Consider the following 19,050-nt stretch of genomic DNA (forward strand, 5'->3'; position numbering starts at 1 on the left):
TGGTGCAGCTTTAGCAGGCTGCAATGGAACACCGGGTGGATCTTCCCGAGGCTTTTCGGGAGCGTCAGACTGACGGTTACCAGATTGATGACCTCTGTAATGGGGAACGGCCCCACGAATCTCGGGCTGAGTTTCTTCGATGTCTGGTGTGTCTTTAGGTTTTTGGTTGACAAATACACCTGGTCCCCCACTTTCCACTGCCCCTCGGGGAGTCTCTTGCGGTCTGCGTGTTTTTTGTAGTCGGCTTTGGCTCTTTGCAATGCCGCGTGTGCCGCCCGCCGGGTGGCGTCGATTTGGGCGAACCAGGCATCCAGGGAGTTGATTTGGGATGCCGGCTGAGGCAACTCTGGCATGGGGACAAAGTCTCTCCCAGTGGCTACTTTGAATGGGGAGAAGCCGGTACTTTTGTGGACGGCGTTATTGTATGCTACTTCCGTGAACGGCAGTAGCTCCGCCCAATCGTCCTGTTGGTGTTCCACGTAGCAGCGCAGGTACTGCTCGAGACCCCCGTTCAGGCGGACGTGGCTCCGTCCGTCTGCGGGTGCACCGCGGAGGAAAGGGCTTGTTTCGTCCCCACCCGCTTCAGGAACTACCTCCAGAACCACGTGATGAAGTTGCCGCCCTGATCGCTGATGACCCGTCGGGGCACGCCGTGCAGCCGGTAAACATGCTGCACGAACAGCCTCGCCAGCCTCTCCACCGTGGGGACTCGCCGGCATGCTACAAAGTGTGCTTGTTTGGAGAATAAGTCTGTGACCACCCAAATGGCGGTCTTCCCCTTACTCTCCGGGAGCTCTACGATGAAGTCCATGGCGATCTCTTGCCATGGGCTGTCGGGGTCCGCTACCGACTGGAGTAACCCCCTAGGCTTGCCTTTAGCCCCTTTCGCCATCGCGCATACCGGGCAACCCCCCGAGTATGCCTCCACGTCCTTCCGGAGCGTTGGCCACCAGAACTGCTGCCGAATTAAGTGGAGCGTCTTCACGAAGCCGTAATGCCCCACGTTCCGGCTGTCGTGGGCTCTCTCCATGACCCCCCATCGGCACTCCTCGGGCACGTACAGCTTCCCTTCGTGCCACCACAAACCCCCTTGGCTGGTTAGTACTTCTCGGTTTTGCTTGAGCCAAGCGTCCCGCTCTGCCGCCTCCACAAACCCTTGCTTTACCTCAGGCACCGCGTCCCGCCACTCCCCCTTGGTCTGGCTCCGGGTTACCGCCTTTTCAGCCAGCCTGCTGGCAGGGATAATGGAGTCCACGATTTCCTCTCGTAGGCTGGCATGCTGGGGCATGCGAGACAACCCGTCTGGCAGGAAGTTACGCTTCCCGGGGATGTGTTTTAGGGTGAACCTGAATCTCCCAAAGTATTGGGACCAATGCGCCTGTTTGGGGGATAGCTTACGCGGGGTCTTCAGGGTCTCGAGGTTCTTGTGGTCCGTCCATACCTCGAATGGTCCGGCTGCCCCCTCCAATAGATGCCTCCACGTGGCTAGCGCCCACTTGACCGCGTACGCCTCTTTCTCCCACACCATCCACCTTCTCTCCGTCTCCGTGAATTTGCGGGAGGCGTAGGCGCATGGGTGGATGGCCCCCTCCGGGCTGGGTTGGAGCAGGACCACCCCCGTTGCCACATCTGACGCGTCTACTTGTATGATAAACCGCCGATCTGGGTCGGGATGGCGCAGGATCGGCTCCGCCGTGAACCGCAGTTTTAGCTCCTCAAACGCCCCCTGGCATTCCGCAGTCCACGTGAGTGCCATGCTGGGTTTGGGGGGCTTTCAGCTGCCCTTGGTTTTTAGTAAGTCTGTCAGGGGAAGAGCGATTTGGGCGAAGTTCGGGATGAACTGCCTGTAGAAGTTCGCAAACCCCAAGAAGCTTTGAAGTTGCCTCTGGGTTCGCAGCGCTTCCCAGCCCAGGACATCTTTTACTTTCGCCGGGTCCATCTCAATCCCCCGACTGGATATACGGTAGCCGAGGTAGTCCAGCTGCTCCCGATGAAACTCGCATTTTGAGAGCTTTGCGTACAGCTGCACCTTCAGCAGTCTCTGGAGCACCATGTGCACCAGGCTTACATGCTCCACCAGGGTTTCGGTGTAGATGAGGATGTCGTCCAGGTAGACCAGGATGCCCCGGTAGAGTAGGTCGTGCAGCACCTCGTTTATTAGCTGCATAAACACCCCCGGGGCCCCTTTTAACCCGAACAGCATCACGGAAAATTGGTAGCTTCCAAGCGGTGTGTTGAACGCCGTCTTCCACTCATCTTTTGCACGGATTCTGACCCTAAAGTATGCTTCGCGCAAGTCCAGCTTTGTGAACACCCTCCCCTTGGATAGGTGCAACATTAGGTCCTTCATCAGGGGGAGGGGGTATTTGTATTCGGTGCTGATTGCGTTCAGCCCCCGGTAGTCCACGCACATCTGGAGCGAGCCATCCTTCTTCTCCCGGAATAATACCGGGGCCGCTAATGGTGACTTCACGGGTTGGATGAATCCCCGCGCTAGGTTCTTGTCTATGAACTCCCGCAGGGCCCCCATCTCCTTCATTGACAGGGAGTACATTTTCGGTTTGGGGAGCTTTGCCCCTGGCTCTAGCTCAATGGCGCAGTCACTGGGTCGGTGTGGAGGGAGCTGGTCGGACTCCTTCTCCACGAACGCCACCGTCAGGTCTCGATATTGCCTCGGGATGCCGCTGCTCGCCGTGGTTTCCCCGGACTCTGGCCCTTGTTCCGCAGTCATCCCGCTAGTCACTGCTGCCTTCCCACGCCTCGGGGTCGCCGCGAGCCTCTGGGTCTCCGGCGCTGCCATTGCTGCGGTCGCCGCCCGGGTCCCGAGCTCCATCTGCTCTTGTCTCATCTCCCCGTGCCTCGGATCCTCCACTTGCCTGTCTGTGGTCGCGGTTGCGCCCGTCGCCGCGGGCCGGTCCCGTCTGCTCTCGCGCTCCGCCGGCCTCTCGACCCCGAATCGCACTGCCTCCACCGTCCAGTCGACACGTGGGTTCCGTCACCGCAGCCACGCCAAGCCGAGTACCACCGCGTAGTCGGCCACCGGGACCACCACGAATCTTAGTTCTTCCTGGTGATTCCCAATCGTCATCTGGACCGGCTCGGTGTAATACTGAGCTGGCCCCCCCCGCCAGCGAGCCGTCTAGCTGGCTGAATGCGATGGGTTCCCGGAGGTGCTGCAGCTGTAGGCCGAGTCCCGAGACCACAGCTGGGTGCATCAAGCAGTGGGTGCAGCCTGAATCCAGCAGCACCCGCAGTTGTGCCTCCCCTCTGGGTCTCACCCCCTGGATGTGTATCCTCACCCGGAACGGTGGGCAGTCCTCATCCCCGATTGGGTCCGCGCACCTCGGTTTCCCTGCTCACACTGGGACGCCGTTCAGTGTGAGCGCACCTTGTTTCCCGCCGGCTCCGAATCCTCCCCAGAGGACGCCGTCTCCGGGGTTGACCACCCCATTCGGCCTCTTTCGGTCACCGCCACCACTGCACTCTTCCGCGGTCGGTTGCCGGCCCTTTTCCCAGTACGACGCGGGGGCTTGACTTCGGGCCGTGGTGGGGCTCCTTCCCGCTCCGTCGGGCACTGCGCCGCCCGGTGGCCTCTGCCTCCGCACCGGAAGCACAGGTTCGGGGTTTTGGTTGCCTCTCGCCCCCCAGTGGACTGCCGCCGACTGCTCTGCCTCTCCTCTGGGGGTCTCTCCCTCGGCCGGTCCCTCGTCTGGTCCTGCCGCCTCGCTGACTCCGCCGTTCCGGGCAGCCAGATCCAATCTTTCACTGTGGACGGGTCATCCCGCCCCAGCGCCCACTCCAGGATCTCCGGATTGAGCCCCCTCTTAAAATACTTCACCCTCAGGGACTCCGGCCAGTCTGTGAGCTTCTCTACTAACCTCCGGAACTCCAAGGCGTACTCCGACATCGACTTGTCCCGCTGTCTGAACTGGAGGATGTCGTCCTCAGCCCCCTTGGTGCTCAATGTGTCCTCGAACCTGTCCCGGAGCGCCTGCATGAAGTCTGGGAAACTCCGCAGTTCCGCTGCGTTGGCGTCATACAGTCCGATCACCCAGCTAGCCACTTGGCCGTCTAACAGCTCGGCCATGTAGGATACTCTATCTTCATCCCTAGTGAATAGGTGACCACCCCTCTGCATGAAACCGCTGACGTGCGTCAGGAAGTGCGGTAGCTGTTCAGGATCCCCCGAGAACTTCCCGGTGATGCCTCGAAGTCTCAGGGTGTCAGTCGCCCGTCGGTCCACCAATCGGGGCGCCGGGGGTGGTACCAGCTGGGGTGCCGGGCTGCCACCCCTGTTGCTCGCGCCATCACTCACCGCCAACGGCCCCGCTCCCCGCAGCAAGGTCTGGAGCATCACCTCCACGGAGTCTAGGCACCGCTTGATCATCTCCTCTAGTCGGGCGAACTTTTCGTCCCACTCGCGGTTCCGGGCCCCCGAACCCCGGGTCATTGTGACCCCCGAGCTGTCTGGCCCCTGGTTCATGCACATCGGCCACCTCTCCGTTGGAGGGTCCCTGGCCCTGGCTGCTGCCCCGTCGCTCCCGGGTGGCTCTGACCGTCCCTCCTCAAGTCCGGGCTCCTTGTGCTCCAGCTGACCCACGGATTCCTCCTCGCTGGTCATGCCTGTGTTAGAAAGGGAAACGCTCCTCGGTGGCACCGGGTAGCGTTAATGGTGAGTCCTGGCTTTATGTAAGGTTTGCCCCGTTTGACAGAGAAACTCCCATGAGACGTGTGGTTCACAAAAGAGGTTTACTCATGCGTAACGTAGCAGTCACAAGCAAAGCCAGGACTGGCTTGGTATATTTGCATCACTCATATTCCCCCCTTCCCGCGCTTTTTCGCCCCGCGATCACGTTACCGCTGCGGATTATCGGCCCCCCAATAATCCCCCTTAATTGTCCATGATGGCAGGTTCGGCCAGGGTCCATTGTCCTTGATTGGCAGTCCCCCCCCGGCTTGGGTTGGTCCCCCCTCGTTATGTGCAAGCCCGAGGGTTCTGCGTTGCGTGGCGATCTCGTTTCGCTGCCTGCGGCCCCGTTCATTGTTGGCTCGCGCCATTATCAGTGTATAGTTAAAACTTCCGCTGCGGTTTTCCTGTTTGGCTGGGCGCAGGTGGCCCATTAATTAGCGGCGCTTTCAGTTCCTCTTTCCCTCAGCTAGCTACCGCCGGTGGAGTTCGCGCGGTCTGGCTGCAAGCTTCCCCGAAGCGCTGTGCCGGCCGAACCTGACAAGGAAGACCCTGCAATATATTTCCTATCCAGGTAGTGAAATGTGCTATTCATATGGGGCTCAAAATCCATTCATTTTCTTTGTGATCTTGTTTACATATCATGCTAAAACACAATTTGGCTTGTTTGGTTTCAGTATATGGGATGTACTAATATCAATGTGATATATTATTTAATATAAATTCCTTAGGGCATGAAGGCAAAATCTATCACATTAAAAATAATGCCTATCAAGACTATGCTTGGCAAAATAAAGTTATGATCAGGATGAACAAATGCACCAAAAGGAAAGAGCCTGTATATTTTAGAAAACAAATAACTTTTATTTTGTCCTGGATAAAAAAATGAGGGGGAGTTAAATGTCTAAGCAACAAAATTGAATTATTTTAAAGAGATGCTTTGGAAGAGATGAAAGATAAGCAAAAGCATACCATACGGATAGAGAAATGAAGGAATCAACTGAATGATTTTATGACAGTTTGATAACTTAGGTAAAGCAAGAGAAATTATAGCACTTCCATTTTTTTCTAGGAATGTGGATCAAATGGAAAATACATTTCATTTTGAAGTTGGAAAAAAACCTCAGAGCAGGTGTTCTTGATGGAACAAAACTTGAAATAGCTAAAGTGTTCCATGAACCAGTGGAATACAATTGAAATTATATTAAAGCTTTTACATGTTTTAAGTGTTTCTGCTAAGGAAACAATGAAGGAACAATATAAACTTGGAAGCTGGAACAAGAGTAGCTGGGATGGCAGACCTGACTCCCAACCAGCAGAAAAAATGCTTCCTTTGATATCCCCCAGAATCAGAATCAAGCCTCTCCTTTCTCACTCAGCAATCTAAGGCTGTAATGGGGAATTACAAGGAGCTATATTTTATTACAAACAGTTAATAGACTGAATTTATACTTACAGAATCAGTAATGATTTATATACTTTATACTTACAGAAATCAGTAATGATTTTTCTAATGAATTCTTTCACTGGTCTGGGACAAGGCCTTTCTTGATTGATTACACTGTAATCTCATGGAATCTGGCACTCTTTACACAAAAATTCTATCTAGATAGTTGACCTGAAACTGATAATCTCCCTAGCATCACAGTGATAACACATTTGATAACCTGTTTCTGGAATTGGACCCTATTGCTAACATGGAATTTGATCTAGAGCTGGTTTGTGCTAAATATACCCAACAGTGCAAAGAGGCAACATCTGAATTATCTCTTCTGAAGTAACCTCACACATTTAGTTTACAATAATTGAAGGCGGGTCTGGAAACTGTATTTTACAGACCCGAATTAAACCTATTCAGTCATTCCAGCCCATATTGTCTGCTCAGATACCAAGGAAGAGAGAAGATTTTGAAAGTAAATCTTGCCCATCTCAGCCCCAGTTTGATACACAGTGCCTTAAGGCCAAGAATTAAGATTAGGCAATTTAAACTATATAGTGTAAGGAGGATACAGATTTATATTCTATCCAGGACTCCTACTGCTGAAAAAAAAAAGTATAACTACCTATTATAAACCAAGAAAAGAGAATTTACCAGGACTTCCAGGCTACAATTAATGGCAGCATCCCAAGGCAGGAACCCAGCCTTATTTTGGTACTTGATAACTTCCCATTCAGTTAATACTCCCCTTACCAGAAACAGCATTTTAGGCATTATGTGCAAAAGAAGACCCATCTGAATTCAAATTAGAGCTCAATATTGACCAACTCCCCAACTGGGTTCCAGTTATAAGCTCTGAAATAACTGACCTCATAAAACTGCCAGGTAAATACTTAAGTCTTATTGTAATAATGTAGAATGGTGGACCCTGTTCTTGTTATCCTGTTCACCTATATTGATCACACTGTACAAATATCAAAGGACAGAGGTCTAGCTGTTATAGCGCCCATTTATTAAAAGGGTAGTTGTAAACTGCCTGCTAACTATTGGTCCATCATTCGTTGACTTTAGATTTGCATTTGATTTCATTTCTGTGGAGTCCTTGGGGTTCTCTGAGCTTGGTTCTTTTCCTGCAAACGTTTTATTACCCGGCTAAGTAACATCTTCAGTGCTGGAATGAGATGGGGTTTGCTCTCTGTTTATATACCCTTGCATGCCCTGCCACTGTTGGTAGGGGTTGATTGATTATGGCATGTACACACTATTCAAAAGAGACAAAAGACCAGAACAGCTCCTCACCAGCAAATATCACCAAGATAAGCAGAGGTTACCACAGGGCACACAAGCAAGCAGCAAACAATACCCTAATCAAGGAACTACCAGAAGAACAAAACAAAACCCCCACCCCCACCAACACTGGCAGGGCATGCCAGAGTATATAAACAGAGAGCAAACCCCATCCCATTCCAGCACTGAAGATGTTACCTAACTGGGTAATGAAACATTTGCAGGAAAAGAATCAAGCTCAGAGAACCCCAAGGACTCCACAGTTCAACCCTGAACTACACATATTCACCTCCATTGATTTCATTTCTAGAACAAGGTTGTAGGATAAACTCATAAATACTTCTATAATTCTATTCTAACTACCCAGTGTTGTTAACCTTTATGAGAATTCCAGAATAAAGGGTTATTGCAGTATGTAGCACTAAAGAGATCCCAACCCAAAGGGGTATATTTTGGCTCCCTTGTTGTTTAATCTGTATATTAACCCTTTTGTGGGTAAAATAACTAGAGCACAACCTCCCCAGAATTAGCCAGTAGGCATACTGCAACCCTATGTATGGAGATGATGTAATGCATTTATGACCTTTGCAGGTCTGTAAAGCAAAGGAAAGCTGAAGTAAGATCATAAGCCCAGTCATGGTTTCACTTAGCAACTGCTTCACTTAATAACCAGTCCCAAGTTGCCAGTCCCAATTGTGGTCACTAAACAAGGACTTTCATAGTTCCACTACTTTCATGTATTTTGAATTATGCCATTCAAAATGCACAAAAAAGAATGGTAGCTACACTGTCCCCCCACTTTAACAGAGGGCCACAGCATATCCCAGTAGCACTAAAGCTTTATTCATCAAAAGTATATATACAATTATTGTTTAGTGCTCAATACTGTTATTGTTCCTTTGCCCCATTGGAAACAGTTATGGTCCCTAAGGGCTCTATTTCAAGTGGCCCCATGTGTTCCTAATGTACTAATAAGGAGGGAGACAAGGTTGACTAAAGTTGAAATGGGAGCATGGATTTTTGTCTTGGTTGAAACTTACTGAATGAAACATATTGGATGAAAAGACACCTAGAGTGATGGTGGCAGAAATGCAAAAGTGGATACAACTGAAGATTCATACAAATTCTCATTCAAGCCTACACAGTGGCAATAAGTGGCAAGTGGCAAATCTTCTCTGTACTGTACTCTACTCTGTACTATATCCTCAAATTGCCATCCAGTGTCCTGGTCAGTGTTATCTGAACTCTTTTTGAGGAAGATGCAAAAGATAAATCAGCTGCAGACACCAAGATTTTGCAGATCTCTTTGCAAATAGTCACTTATATCTGCTCTAGATTAGATGAGCAGAATCCATTGTGATAAACATTATGATGAGTCTATTGTGAAGTGATCTGGGATTCTTTTGAGCTTGTGGAACTCAATGAAGTTAATAGGATAGGATGTAGTCTCAATCCTGTCACCTATATCTTGGTTCCATGCTGCTTTGGATCCTTCAGTGGTTAGACAGGTGTGAATGTCTGAATCAGTGAGATTCTTCTTTGATGTCTTCTTTGAGTGATGTCACCTGCTTTGAAGGAGATGGTTGCACATCCTCTCTTCAGAAGTCACCCTGGATCCATTTGTGTTTGACAACTTCCACCCTGTCTCCAACCTTCCTGTTTTAGGGAAGGTTGTTGAAAAAGTGGTGTGGAATCAGCTACAGAGGATCTTAGAGGAAACTGATTATATGTATCCTTTTTAGTTGGGATTCAGGTCTGGTCTTTGGACAGAAACAGCATGCTGTCCCCTCACCAATACGAGTTGATGATGAGGGGGAAAGGGAAAGGGCCCTCTTTTGTGGGACGCCTAAGAGTTGGTCTTTCACCACTCCTCTTCAACATTGGGTGATTTCATTCAGTGGCACAGGGTGAAGTATCAGTAGTATGCTGATAATATCCAGTTATGCATCTCCACCCGTGGCCAGGCAAGCAATGCCATTCAGGTGCTGACTGGGAGGAACCTGCATCAATTCAACCCTAGCGAGATGGAGTAGCTTTGGGGTTTTAGCTCCCCTTGGATCTTGAGAGGTGTCATATTTGAGTCTTGATGGGGTAGCACTTCCCTGGACAGAGCTGGTGAGCAGTTGGGGGTCCTCCTGGACTCATAGCTCTTGCTTAAGAAGCAGGTGGCAGTCATGGCTGGGGGGGGGGCTTTGCACAGATTCATCTTGTGCACCAACTGCACCCATACCTGGACTGGAAGGCCTTGCTCACAGTCACTCATGCCTTGGTCACTTCCAAGTTGGGTTATTGCAATGTGCCCTACATGGGGCTGCCCGTGAAGATGACCTGGAAACTACAACTGGTCCAGAATGCAGTGTCATGTGCAGTTTTGGGTATCTCTCAGTTTGCTGATATTACACCACTGCTGTGCAAGCTGCACTGCTGCCAGTTTCTTTCTGGATGCAATTCAAAGTGCTGGTTATCACCTTTGCGTGATATGAGACCAGGCTATTTGTGGGACTGCCTTTTCCTGAGGATATCTGCCCATTCCAACAGGGTGGATAGGGTGGGCATGCTCCAGGTCCCTTCCCTTAAATGTTGCCATCTTAGTGGGACCTAAACAGCATGCCTTTCCATAGTGGCGCTTTCTCTCTCCCTGGGATACAGCAAACCCCCACTCTTTTAGCCCAATATTTTTTCATGTGTGGGGGACTTGTGAAAAGATTGCGTCTTATTGTAAGCTAATATTCAAAGAGTTAAAATAATTATTGTAACTAAATTATAAAATTATAACTAAATAAGAAGTAGAATGTGTTCCAGAGTTGGGATTATTATACAATTAAGAATTCCTCAAAAATGGAAATTTCTAGATAACCTATCATTGAATAATTGGTGCAGTCAAGTATGGTCAATTGCTCTTATGGAAAAAGTTACTGATCAAATTCAAATGCTATACTCATGTCTTAAAAGGATGAATCACATTTTCATTAGATCTGGAAAGATGATCTATGTTACACTAACAGTAATAAGTCTTCTTTTGATAAATTAAGTGTTGTATATAACCCATAACTGGATGTTGAGATATATTGTTTTGGAATGTTATCTTATATTTTGGTTTCGTTTAATATTTACAGAATATTAAAAATGAACAATTAAATTAAAACATGCTGTTAAATTGTATTAGGCAATATTATTTGGAAAAAAGTTAGAAATGAAATCTAACTTAACCTAACCTAACCTTACTAGATTCAAGCAAATTAAGTAATATTGTTTCTCATGTTTGAAACACTAATGGAAAATCAGGTTTGACTAAGTTGTCAAGGCTCTGCTGGTTTTTAATTTATGTACAGATAGTCCTTGCTTACCAACTGCTTGTTCAGCGACTGTTCAAGTTACAATGGTGCTGAAAAAAGGAGATTTACAACTGGTCCTTGAACTTGTGGCTGTCGCAGTATCCCGCAGTCACATGATCACAATTTGGGTTCTTGGCAACCAGTGTGCATTTATGATGGTTGCAGCGTCCTGTGGTCATGTGACTGCCATTTGCAACCTTCATAGGCAGCTTCTGATAAGCAAAGTCAGTGGGGAAGCTGGCAGGAAGTCGCATGTTGGGGCCACGTGATGTCACACTTAATGACCACAGGTGATTTGCTTCATAACCGCAGCTGGAACTGACATCGTAAGTCGGGCACAGTCACATAATGTTTCACATTATGACTGTATCATTTAGCAGTGAAGTTGCTGGTCCAATTGCGGTAAGTGAGTGAGGACTACCTATAATAAAATTCCCCAGCTGGATGCTGAGAAAACTTTTGATTTTTTTTTTAGGGGTGTGAGAGGAAAATTATTAGTAGCCTTCTGTATGTTTTAATGTTAGTTTTGATTGCATTTAATAAAGCCAAGTTAGCTGAAATATGGCCTTTAGGGCAATGACAGGAAATAAGTAAACTTGCAAGTCTAAGCAAACTTGTTGATGGGAACAGACGTGACAAGGACGAATACAACAGGAAAGTATGGTAAGATTAGCACCAAGGAAGTTATGGTTCAGTTGCTAAACCTAGGAGTCATGTCTGTGGTTTGTGGTTTTTGAGGATAAAAAGGATTGCAAAGAGGGGGTCGGTGCCACACAGCTAAGCTGTCTTACCTGACTGCTTGCTCGTGATGGTCGGCATTGCAATGTGAATCTAAGTAAGTACCTTGTATGCTATTGGTTGAATTTTATTTGCTTATTGAACTAACATTTAATAAAGCTTTTAGAACTTTGAAGTGACTTGTTTTATGGTGTGTCTGCCTCCCGTGTTTAACGTGGTTTTTTCCCTGACAGGGGGCATTCTGAGGTAAGCTAGTTTAATACCACTTTCCCCTAAAGTTGTATATTTTGGATCAATACATTTTATTAGATTCCTAAATTATGAATGAGTACTATTTGCCATTTTTAAGTGTGGCACACTTAAGGATGCCATCTCTTTTTCTTTTTAATTTGATTTTGCAACTTTTCACCTATTCAGTTAGTATTCTGAAAGGGTTAAAGACATTGTAGTAGACGAGGAAGATCACGAGACTTTATGCAGAAGTTTTATAGATTTGCCAGAAACTTCTGTCCCAATTTTATTTCTTAACATAATACTTTGGTATCCTGATTAATTATTTTAGAAATTTGGGTAAATCAGATCTGATCTACTGGATTCTAGTAGTAATTGTGATATGTTTAGCACTTTGTGCTTTACAGCTGGTCATTTCCCAGAAGTTTATGATGATCATTTTTTTAATGAAAACAAATTGTAGGAAAATGAAAATGACATAAAATGCTTGACTTTTTAAAAATACTGTGTTTAAATGTACTGTTCCTGCAAATTTAAAACTGTTTTAAAACCTGATAAATTATATTTTAATCATTTAACAAATTGTATTTATTGGACATCCCAGTGAATGTTTATCAAAGGTTGTTTACAGTATCATGCTGTATTTAAAGAGTTTGGTGTTTGGACATCAACTTCCGGACTTTGGGCTCATCTTACCACTGTGATCTTTTGGTATTTCATAGCCTGAATTTAAAATCATTGCTCTAAATCACTTTCGAGGGATTTCTGCTTTTCAAAGCAGCATATGACCTTCTAGGTTATATCCCCAGGGCCAGAATCCCCCAGATCCAAAAGGTCAAAGCTACAGCAAAGCATGTTCAGGTGGAATTTCCTGATAGTAAGAATTGTCAATTACTGGAATAGGCTACCTCATGAAGTAGTATCTTTCCCTCCAATGGAGGTCTTCAAACATTAGATAGTATCTGTCCAAAATGCTTTAGATTTTTAAGTCCAGTACTGAGCTGGAGAATATATATTATGAACTTTGAGATCCACTCCAACTCTATGAATCTATGAAAAGTATAAATGTTGTGACAATATTGAAAAAAATGGTAATGCTGCAGATATAACTGGAGAAATGTTAAAATATGGATGTATTTTGTTTATGACGTAGCTGTACAATTTCTCTAATGTTTGTATGAAGACCACATCTGGACCTAAAGATTGGAAGAATGACATTATTTTTCCATTAAAAGGAAGAGTGAATACAAAAACTATAGATAGTTTGTTAAGTGTGCTTTGGTAGGTGTTTGGAGAATTTTGATTGAACAGGTATAAGAAGTGGCAATGAGCTAACTTTGGGAACTGCAGTAAGGCTTTATACCAGACAGGAGGTGTGCACACCAGATTTTTGCTGTTCATCAGGTTATTGAGAAATGTATCAAATGAGAAATATGTCTACTGATTTTGAGAAAGCATATGATAAAATTAATAGCCTTGAACTATGCTCTTAAACAACAGGCTACCTAAATGAAATGCTTAGCAAATGGTTCAACACTGAGCTCGGATTAAAACAAGGATGTGCAAAGATGTTGGCTGCTTAATTTATCTATGGATCAATGAGTAAGAATGCTTGTAGTGACAACAGAGGTGTGTGGTTGGAGGCATGAATGTGTTTACACTCTCGTATGCAGATGGTGTCTTGTTGGCTGAGAATTTGCTGTGAATGGTAGATGAATTGTATGATGCAACAAGGAGTATGGATCTGAAAATTAATGTATTGAAGATCAAGATAACCTTTGTTTGTCAAAAAAACTGGAATGAACAATTAAATTTAAAAAAAAGTAGATGAATGCGGGTATGTTGGGAGAAACACATACAGTCAGGTCCAGAAATATTGGGACATCGACACAATTCTAACATCTTTGGCTCTATACACCACCACAATGGATTTGGAATGAAACAAACACAATGTGCTTTAACTGCAGACTGTCAGCTTTAATTTGAGGGTATGTGAACGGTGTAGGAATTACAACAGTTTGCATATGTGCCTCCCACTTGTTAAGGGACCAAAAGTAATGGGACAGAATAATAATCATAAATCAAACTTTCCCTTTTTAATACTTGGTTGCAAATCTGTTGCAGTCAATCACAGCCTGAAGCCTGGAACGCATAGACATCACCAGACGCTGGGTTTCATCCCTGGTGATGCTCTGCCAGGCCTCTACTGCAACTGTCTTCAGTTCCTGCTTGTTCTTGGGGCATTTTCCCTTCAGTTTTGTCTTCAGCAAGTGAAATGGATGCTCAATGGGATTCAGGTCAGGTGATTGACTTGGCCATTGCATAACATTCCACTTCTGTCCCTTCAAAAACTCTTTGGTTGCTTTTGCAGTATGCTTCTGGTCATTGTCCATCTGTACTGTGAAGCGCCGTCCAATGAGTTCTGCAGCATTTGGATGAATGTGAGCAGATAATATTGCCTGAAACACTGCAGAATTCTTCCTGCTGCTTTTGTCAGCAGTCACATCATCAATAAATACAAGAGGACCAGTTCCATTGGCAGCCATACATGCCCACGCCATGACACTACCACCACCATGCTTCACTGATGAGGTGGTATGCTTAGGATCATGAGCAGTTCCTTTCCTTCTCCATATTCTTCTCTTCCCATCACTCTGGTACAAGTTGATCTTGGTCTCATCTGTCCATAGGATGTTGTTCCAGAACTGTGAAGGCTTTTTTAGATGTCGTTTGGCAAACTCTAATCTGGCCTTCCTGTTTTTGAGGCTCACCAATGGTTTACATCTTGTGGTGAGCCCTCTGTATTCACTCTGGTGAAGTCTTCTTTTGATTGTTGACTTTGACACACATACACCTACCTCCTGGAGAGTGTTCTTGATCTGGCCAACTGTTGTGAAGGGTGTTTTCTTCACCAGGGAAAGGATTCTTCGGTCATCCACCACAGTTGTTTTCCGTTGTCTCCTGGGTCTTTTGGTGTTGCTGAGCTCACCGGTGCGTTCCTTCTTTTTGAGAATGTTCCAAACAGTTGTTTTGGCCACGCCTAATGTTCTTGCTATCTCTCTGATGGGTTTGTTTTGTTTCTTCAGCCTAATGATGGCTTGCTTCACTGATAGTGACAGCTCCTTGGATCTCATCTTGAGAGTTGACAACAACAGATTCCAAATGCAAATAGCACACTTGAAATGAACTCTGGGCCTTTTATCTGCACATTGTAATTGGGGTACTGAGGGAATATCACACACCTGGCCATGGAACAGCTGAGAAGCCAATTGTCCCATTACTTTTGGTCCCTTAACAAGTGGGAGGCACATATGCAAACTGTTGTAAGTCCTACACCATTCACCTGAGTTGGATGTACATACCCTCAAATTAAAGCTGACAGTCTGGTGTATAGAGCCAAAGATGTTAGAATTGTGTCCATGTCCCAATATTTCTGGACCTGACTGTAAGTCAAATGAATTCAGTGAAAATGGTTTATTTAAGAAATGTGTGCAGTAAAACAAGAAGAGATAGGGTAAAAATAAATGGGTGATGAATAACAAAAGTGAATTGTGAGTATGGAAGAAGTATATTGAGGTGGTTTGGTCTTATAAACAGAATTGCAAAACATACATGAAGGAAGAGTGAATGGACAGAAAGGAAAGAGAAAACCAAGAAAAATGTGGTTGGATGGAGTTGATGGGTGCCTCAAAAAGAGAGATAAGAAATTTGAAACACAAAAGATAATATATCAATTGATATATGGCAGAACCCAGAATGGTTTGTAAGAACAGAAAGACGTGGAACAGTATTGTGAATGATGTTAGTGCTAATTAGAACTAGTTAGATTTTGTTTTCTTTTATTTCCTGCCTTTATTTTGCCCACAACATTTAACTCTATTCTGTACATAGTAGTGCTTGTCCCAGAAGTGTGATGGATATACATTCTTTATGAGTTCAATTAAGAAAAATAATACTGGCAAAAATGTTGTGTTGTGGAGAAATAGATTCAGATGAAAAAAGGAAACAAGTTGAAATGCATCCTTCTTCATTACCTTAATTCAGAGCAGGAGAAACATAAATGATTTTACTTCCTAGCTGGCCACAGATACTTGGATGATACTGACTATAGTCAGATCTCCCAGATCTGAGTTATAAATAAAAAAACATGAGCATAGTATTGTGATACTTAGCAAGAGTTCTTGGAAATGCTCATGAGGAACAGAATTAGAACCCAGGTAAATTGATATTCTACCTGAGCTGAGTCACATATCCTGCCTAGTAACTGTATAAATCTCCCTCAAGTCCTGCTATGCTGCCTCACCATAATGGGGTGGTGGGTTCTTAGGAGGGAAGAGTGGAGAATGCCAGGAATGTATGCCAAGTGTATATGCTCCCAGCAGAATCACCTAGGGCATGAATATCATCCCAGTTGTTTAACTAAAGCAAGTAGGTACATATATTAGGCAGCGGTGATATAGAATGATATTGGAGGTGGATGATCATTTTAGTGACAGTAGCAAAAGCATAATTTCATACTGCTTGGGAGAAGGCAATGGGAAACCACTCTAGTATTTTATCAAGAAAAGCACATGGATAGGCAATATAAAGTGATTGATGATATCGTGCCAGATGATGGGCCCTTCAGCTCAGATGGCACTCAACACTCTACTGATTTGGTGTATTAATAGTGTTAAGGAAGGCTTAATTAAAGTCTTTGGGATATATAGTTGCTGATCTTGCCATGCAAGAAAAGCAAATTCACTTGCAAAGGCAGTGGAACATGGGTGGAACATAAGAAGCATGAACATGGGAAAGTTCAACATAGTGAAAGATGAAATGAATGGACTACACATTGAAACCTCAGCTTCAGCGAACTGAAATGGCCTGGAATTGGACACTGTCAGTCAAAGAAATCATACTGTTTACTACTCAGGACACCAGAAATAAAGAATATAGCAGAGACAGTACTAGGATAGTCAATGGCCAAATAATACCAATTAGAATCTCCAGACAACCTTTTAATATGGTGGTTTTCCAAATTTATGCTCCAACTAAGTTAATGCAGAAAAATAGGTTTATGGTCAAATTCAATTTGATATCAAAAGAACATATAAGCAAGAACATGTGCTGTTTGTGGCTGGAGAGTGGAATGCAGAGTTGGAAATAATGAGGAAAATGTAATTGGACTGTATGGCAGTTTGGAGTGTGGGTAGGTGGGTGGCTGTTGTGGCCTGGCAGGTGGGTGCCATGGGCATGTGCTATGGAGTGTGGGTGGGTAGGTGGGTGCCATGGGCAGGCACTACAGAATGCAGGCAGGTGCATGGGTGCCACTGGCAGGTGGACAGGTGCTGCAGGCAGGCAGTACCGAGCGTCGATGTGTGTGTGAGTAAGTGGATGCTGCAGACAGGTGCTATGGAGCACTGGTCAGTGGGTGGCTGCTGTGGGCAGGTGCTATGGAGCATGGGCAAGTGCACAGGTAGGTGCTATGGAGTGTGGGCAGGTACGCAGGTGCTGCGGGTGGGTGGGCAGGCAAAAAAGTGGTAGAAGTCACTTGCAACCTCCTGCTGGCTTCCCCATTGACTTTGCTTGTAGGAAATGGTGATGACATGACCATGTGATGCTTGTAATTGCCAAGAGTGTGAATCACAATCCCATGACCATGGGGATGCTATGACAGCCACAACTTTGCAGACTGGTCATAAGTCCCCCTTGTTCAGCACTGTTGTAACTTTGAACAGTCGCTGAATGAGTGGTCGTAACCTGAGGACTACATGCATGCTAAAGGACGCCAATAGACAGATGGTAACTGGTTTAAAGGAGATAAAGATGGAAGGAGTATACTGAAACTCTGTACAGAAGAGATATCAACATACAAGATACCTTAGAAGATACCCTCTATTCACAAGAACCTCTAGTATTAGAAGATGATATTAGCAGTCCAATCATTACTGGATTGGATCACTACAGGAATAGATGAAATACCCACAGAAATATGGGAATCAACAGAAGAATTAGTAAACATTCTAACCAAACTATGCCAGAGAATCTGGAGAATGTGGATGACAGATTGGAAGAGGTCAGCCTACATAGACTGGAAGAGGTCAGCCTACATAGTTATACCAAAGAAACGAGACATAACAGAATATGCAAATCATTGTGCAATATCCTTAATATCCTTAATTTCACCTGCTATCAAAATAATGCTTAGGATAATCCATTGCAGATTACAGCCATACACGGAAAGAGAGATGCTAGATATTCATGCTGATTTTAGGAAAAGCTGAGGAACAAGAGACATTCCTGCTGATGCATAACTGGATAATTGAAAAAGCAAAAGAATACCAGAAGTCAATATGTGCTTCGCTGATTATAGAAAGGTGTTTGATTGTGCCAACCATGTCAAGTCATTGAATATCCTTAGGAAAATGGGAATCCCAGAACAATTCACTATCTTCATGAGAAACCTTTATACAGGAGAAGAAACCACAGTTTAGTTGGAACATGGCTCCAGGTTGGCAAAGGAGTAAGACAAGGCTGTATACTTTCTCCTTATTTATTCAACCTATATGCTGAGTACACACTGAGGGAACTTGGATTGGAAGAAAATGAGCATGGTTCTAAAACTGGGGGAAGAAATATTAATAACCGATGCTATGCTGATAATACTACTCTGATAGCTGAAAATACAAATGATCTAGAAGCTCTAGTAATGAAAGGCAAGGGGCACAGTGAAAAAATTGGACTAAGATTAAAGAAGACAACAGTTACAGCAACTAGCCTTAGAAGTGACAGACATTGAAATGGATAGCTGCTGCCTTTTAGGATAGACTATCAACAGTAAAGGTATCATCAGTCAAGAAATACATTGTTGAATAGCACTTGGTACAATAGTGATAAATATCTTAGAAAAGATATTCAGATGCCATGATGTGTCTGTACCTACAAAGATCAAAATTACACAGGCAATGGTTTCTCCTGTGACACACTACAGAAGTGAAGACTGAACAATAAAAAAGTGGGACAGAAAGAATATTAACACTTCTGAACTTTGGTTTGGGAGAAGACTCCTGAGAATACTCTGGATTACCAAGGCAACAAAAAATAGACTATAGAATAAATCAATCCAGAGACACTTGAAGAAATGACCAGGCTCAAATTATTGTATTTTGGACAAATTATGCAGAGACCTTGTTCTCTTTAGAAGTCTATAATGCTGGGAAAGGTGAAAGGAAAAAGAAGGAAAGAGTGACCAGCAGAAAGGTGGATGGACTCGATAGTGGCAATGGGTGCACTTGGAAGACCTGAAGAGACAGACTGGGGACAGATCATCCTGGAGAAGGTCTGTCAATGTG

General features: G+C 45.1%; 1 protein-coding gene across 4 annotated transcripts in view; it reads right to left on the bottom strand.

The window, feature by feature from the left end:
• The window catches only part of TMEM245 (transmembrane protein 245), a 128,213-nt gene that overhangs the window by 14,349 nt on the left and 94,814 nt on the right, over positions 1-19,050 (bottom strand). The gene's annotated exons all lie outside the window — the stretch shown is intronic.

The sequence above is a fragment of the Python bivittatus genome, unplaced genomic scaffold (genome assembly GCF_059951505.1).
Source record: "Python bivittatus isolate LINGU-HERP-01145 unplaced genomic scaffold, Pbiv_v1 ctg000000_np1212, whole genome shotgun sequence".
Classification (NCBI taxonomy): Eukaryota; Metazoa; Chordata; class Lepidosauria; order Squamata; family Pythonidae; genus Python; species Python bivittatus.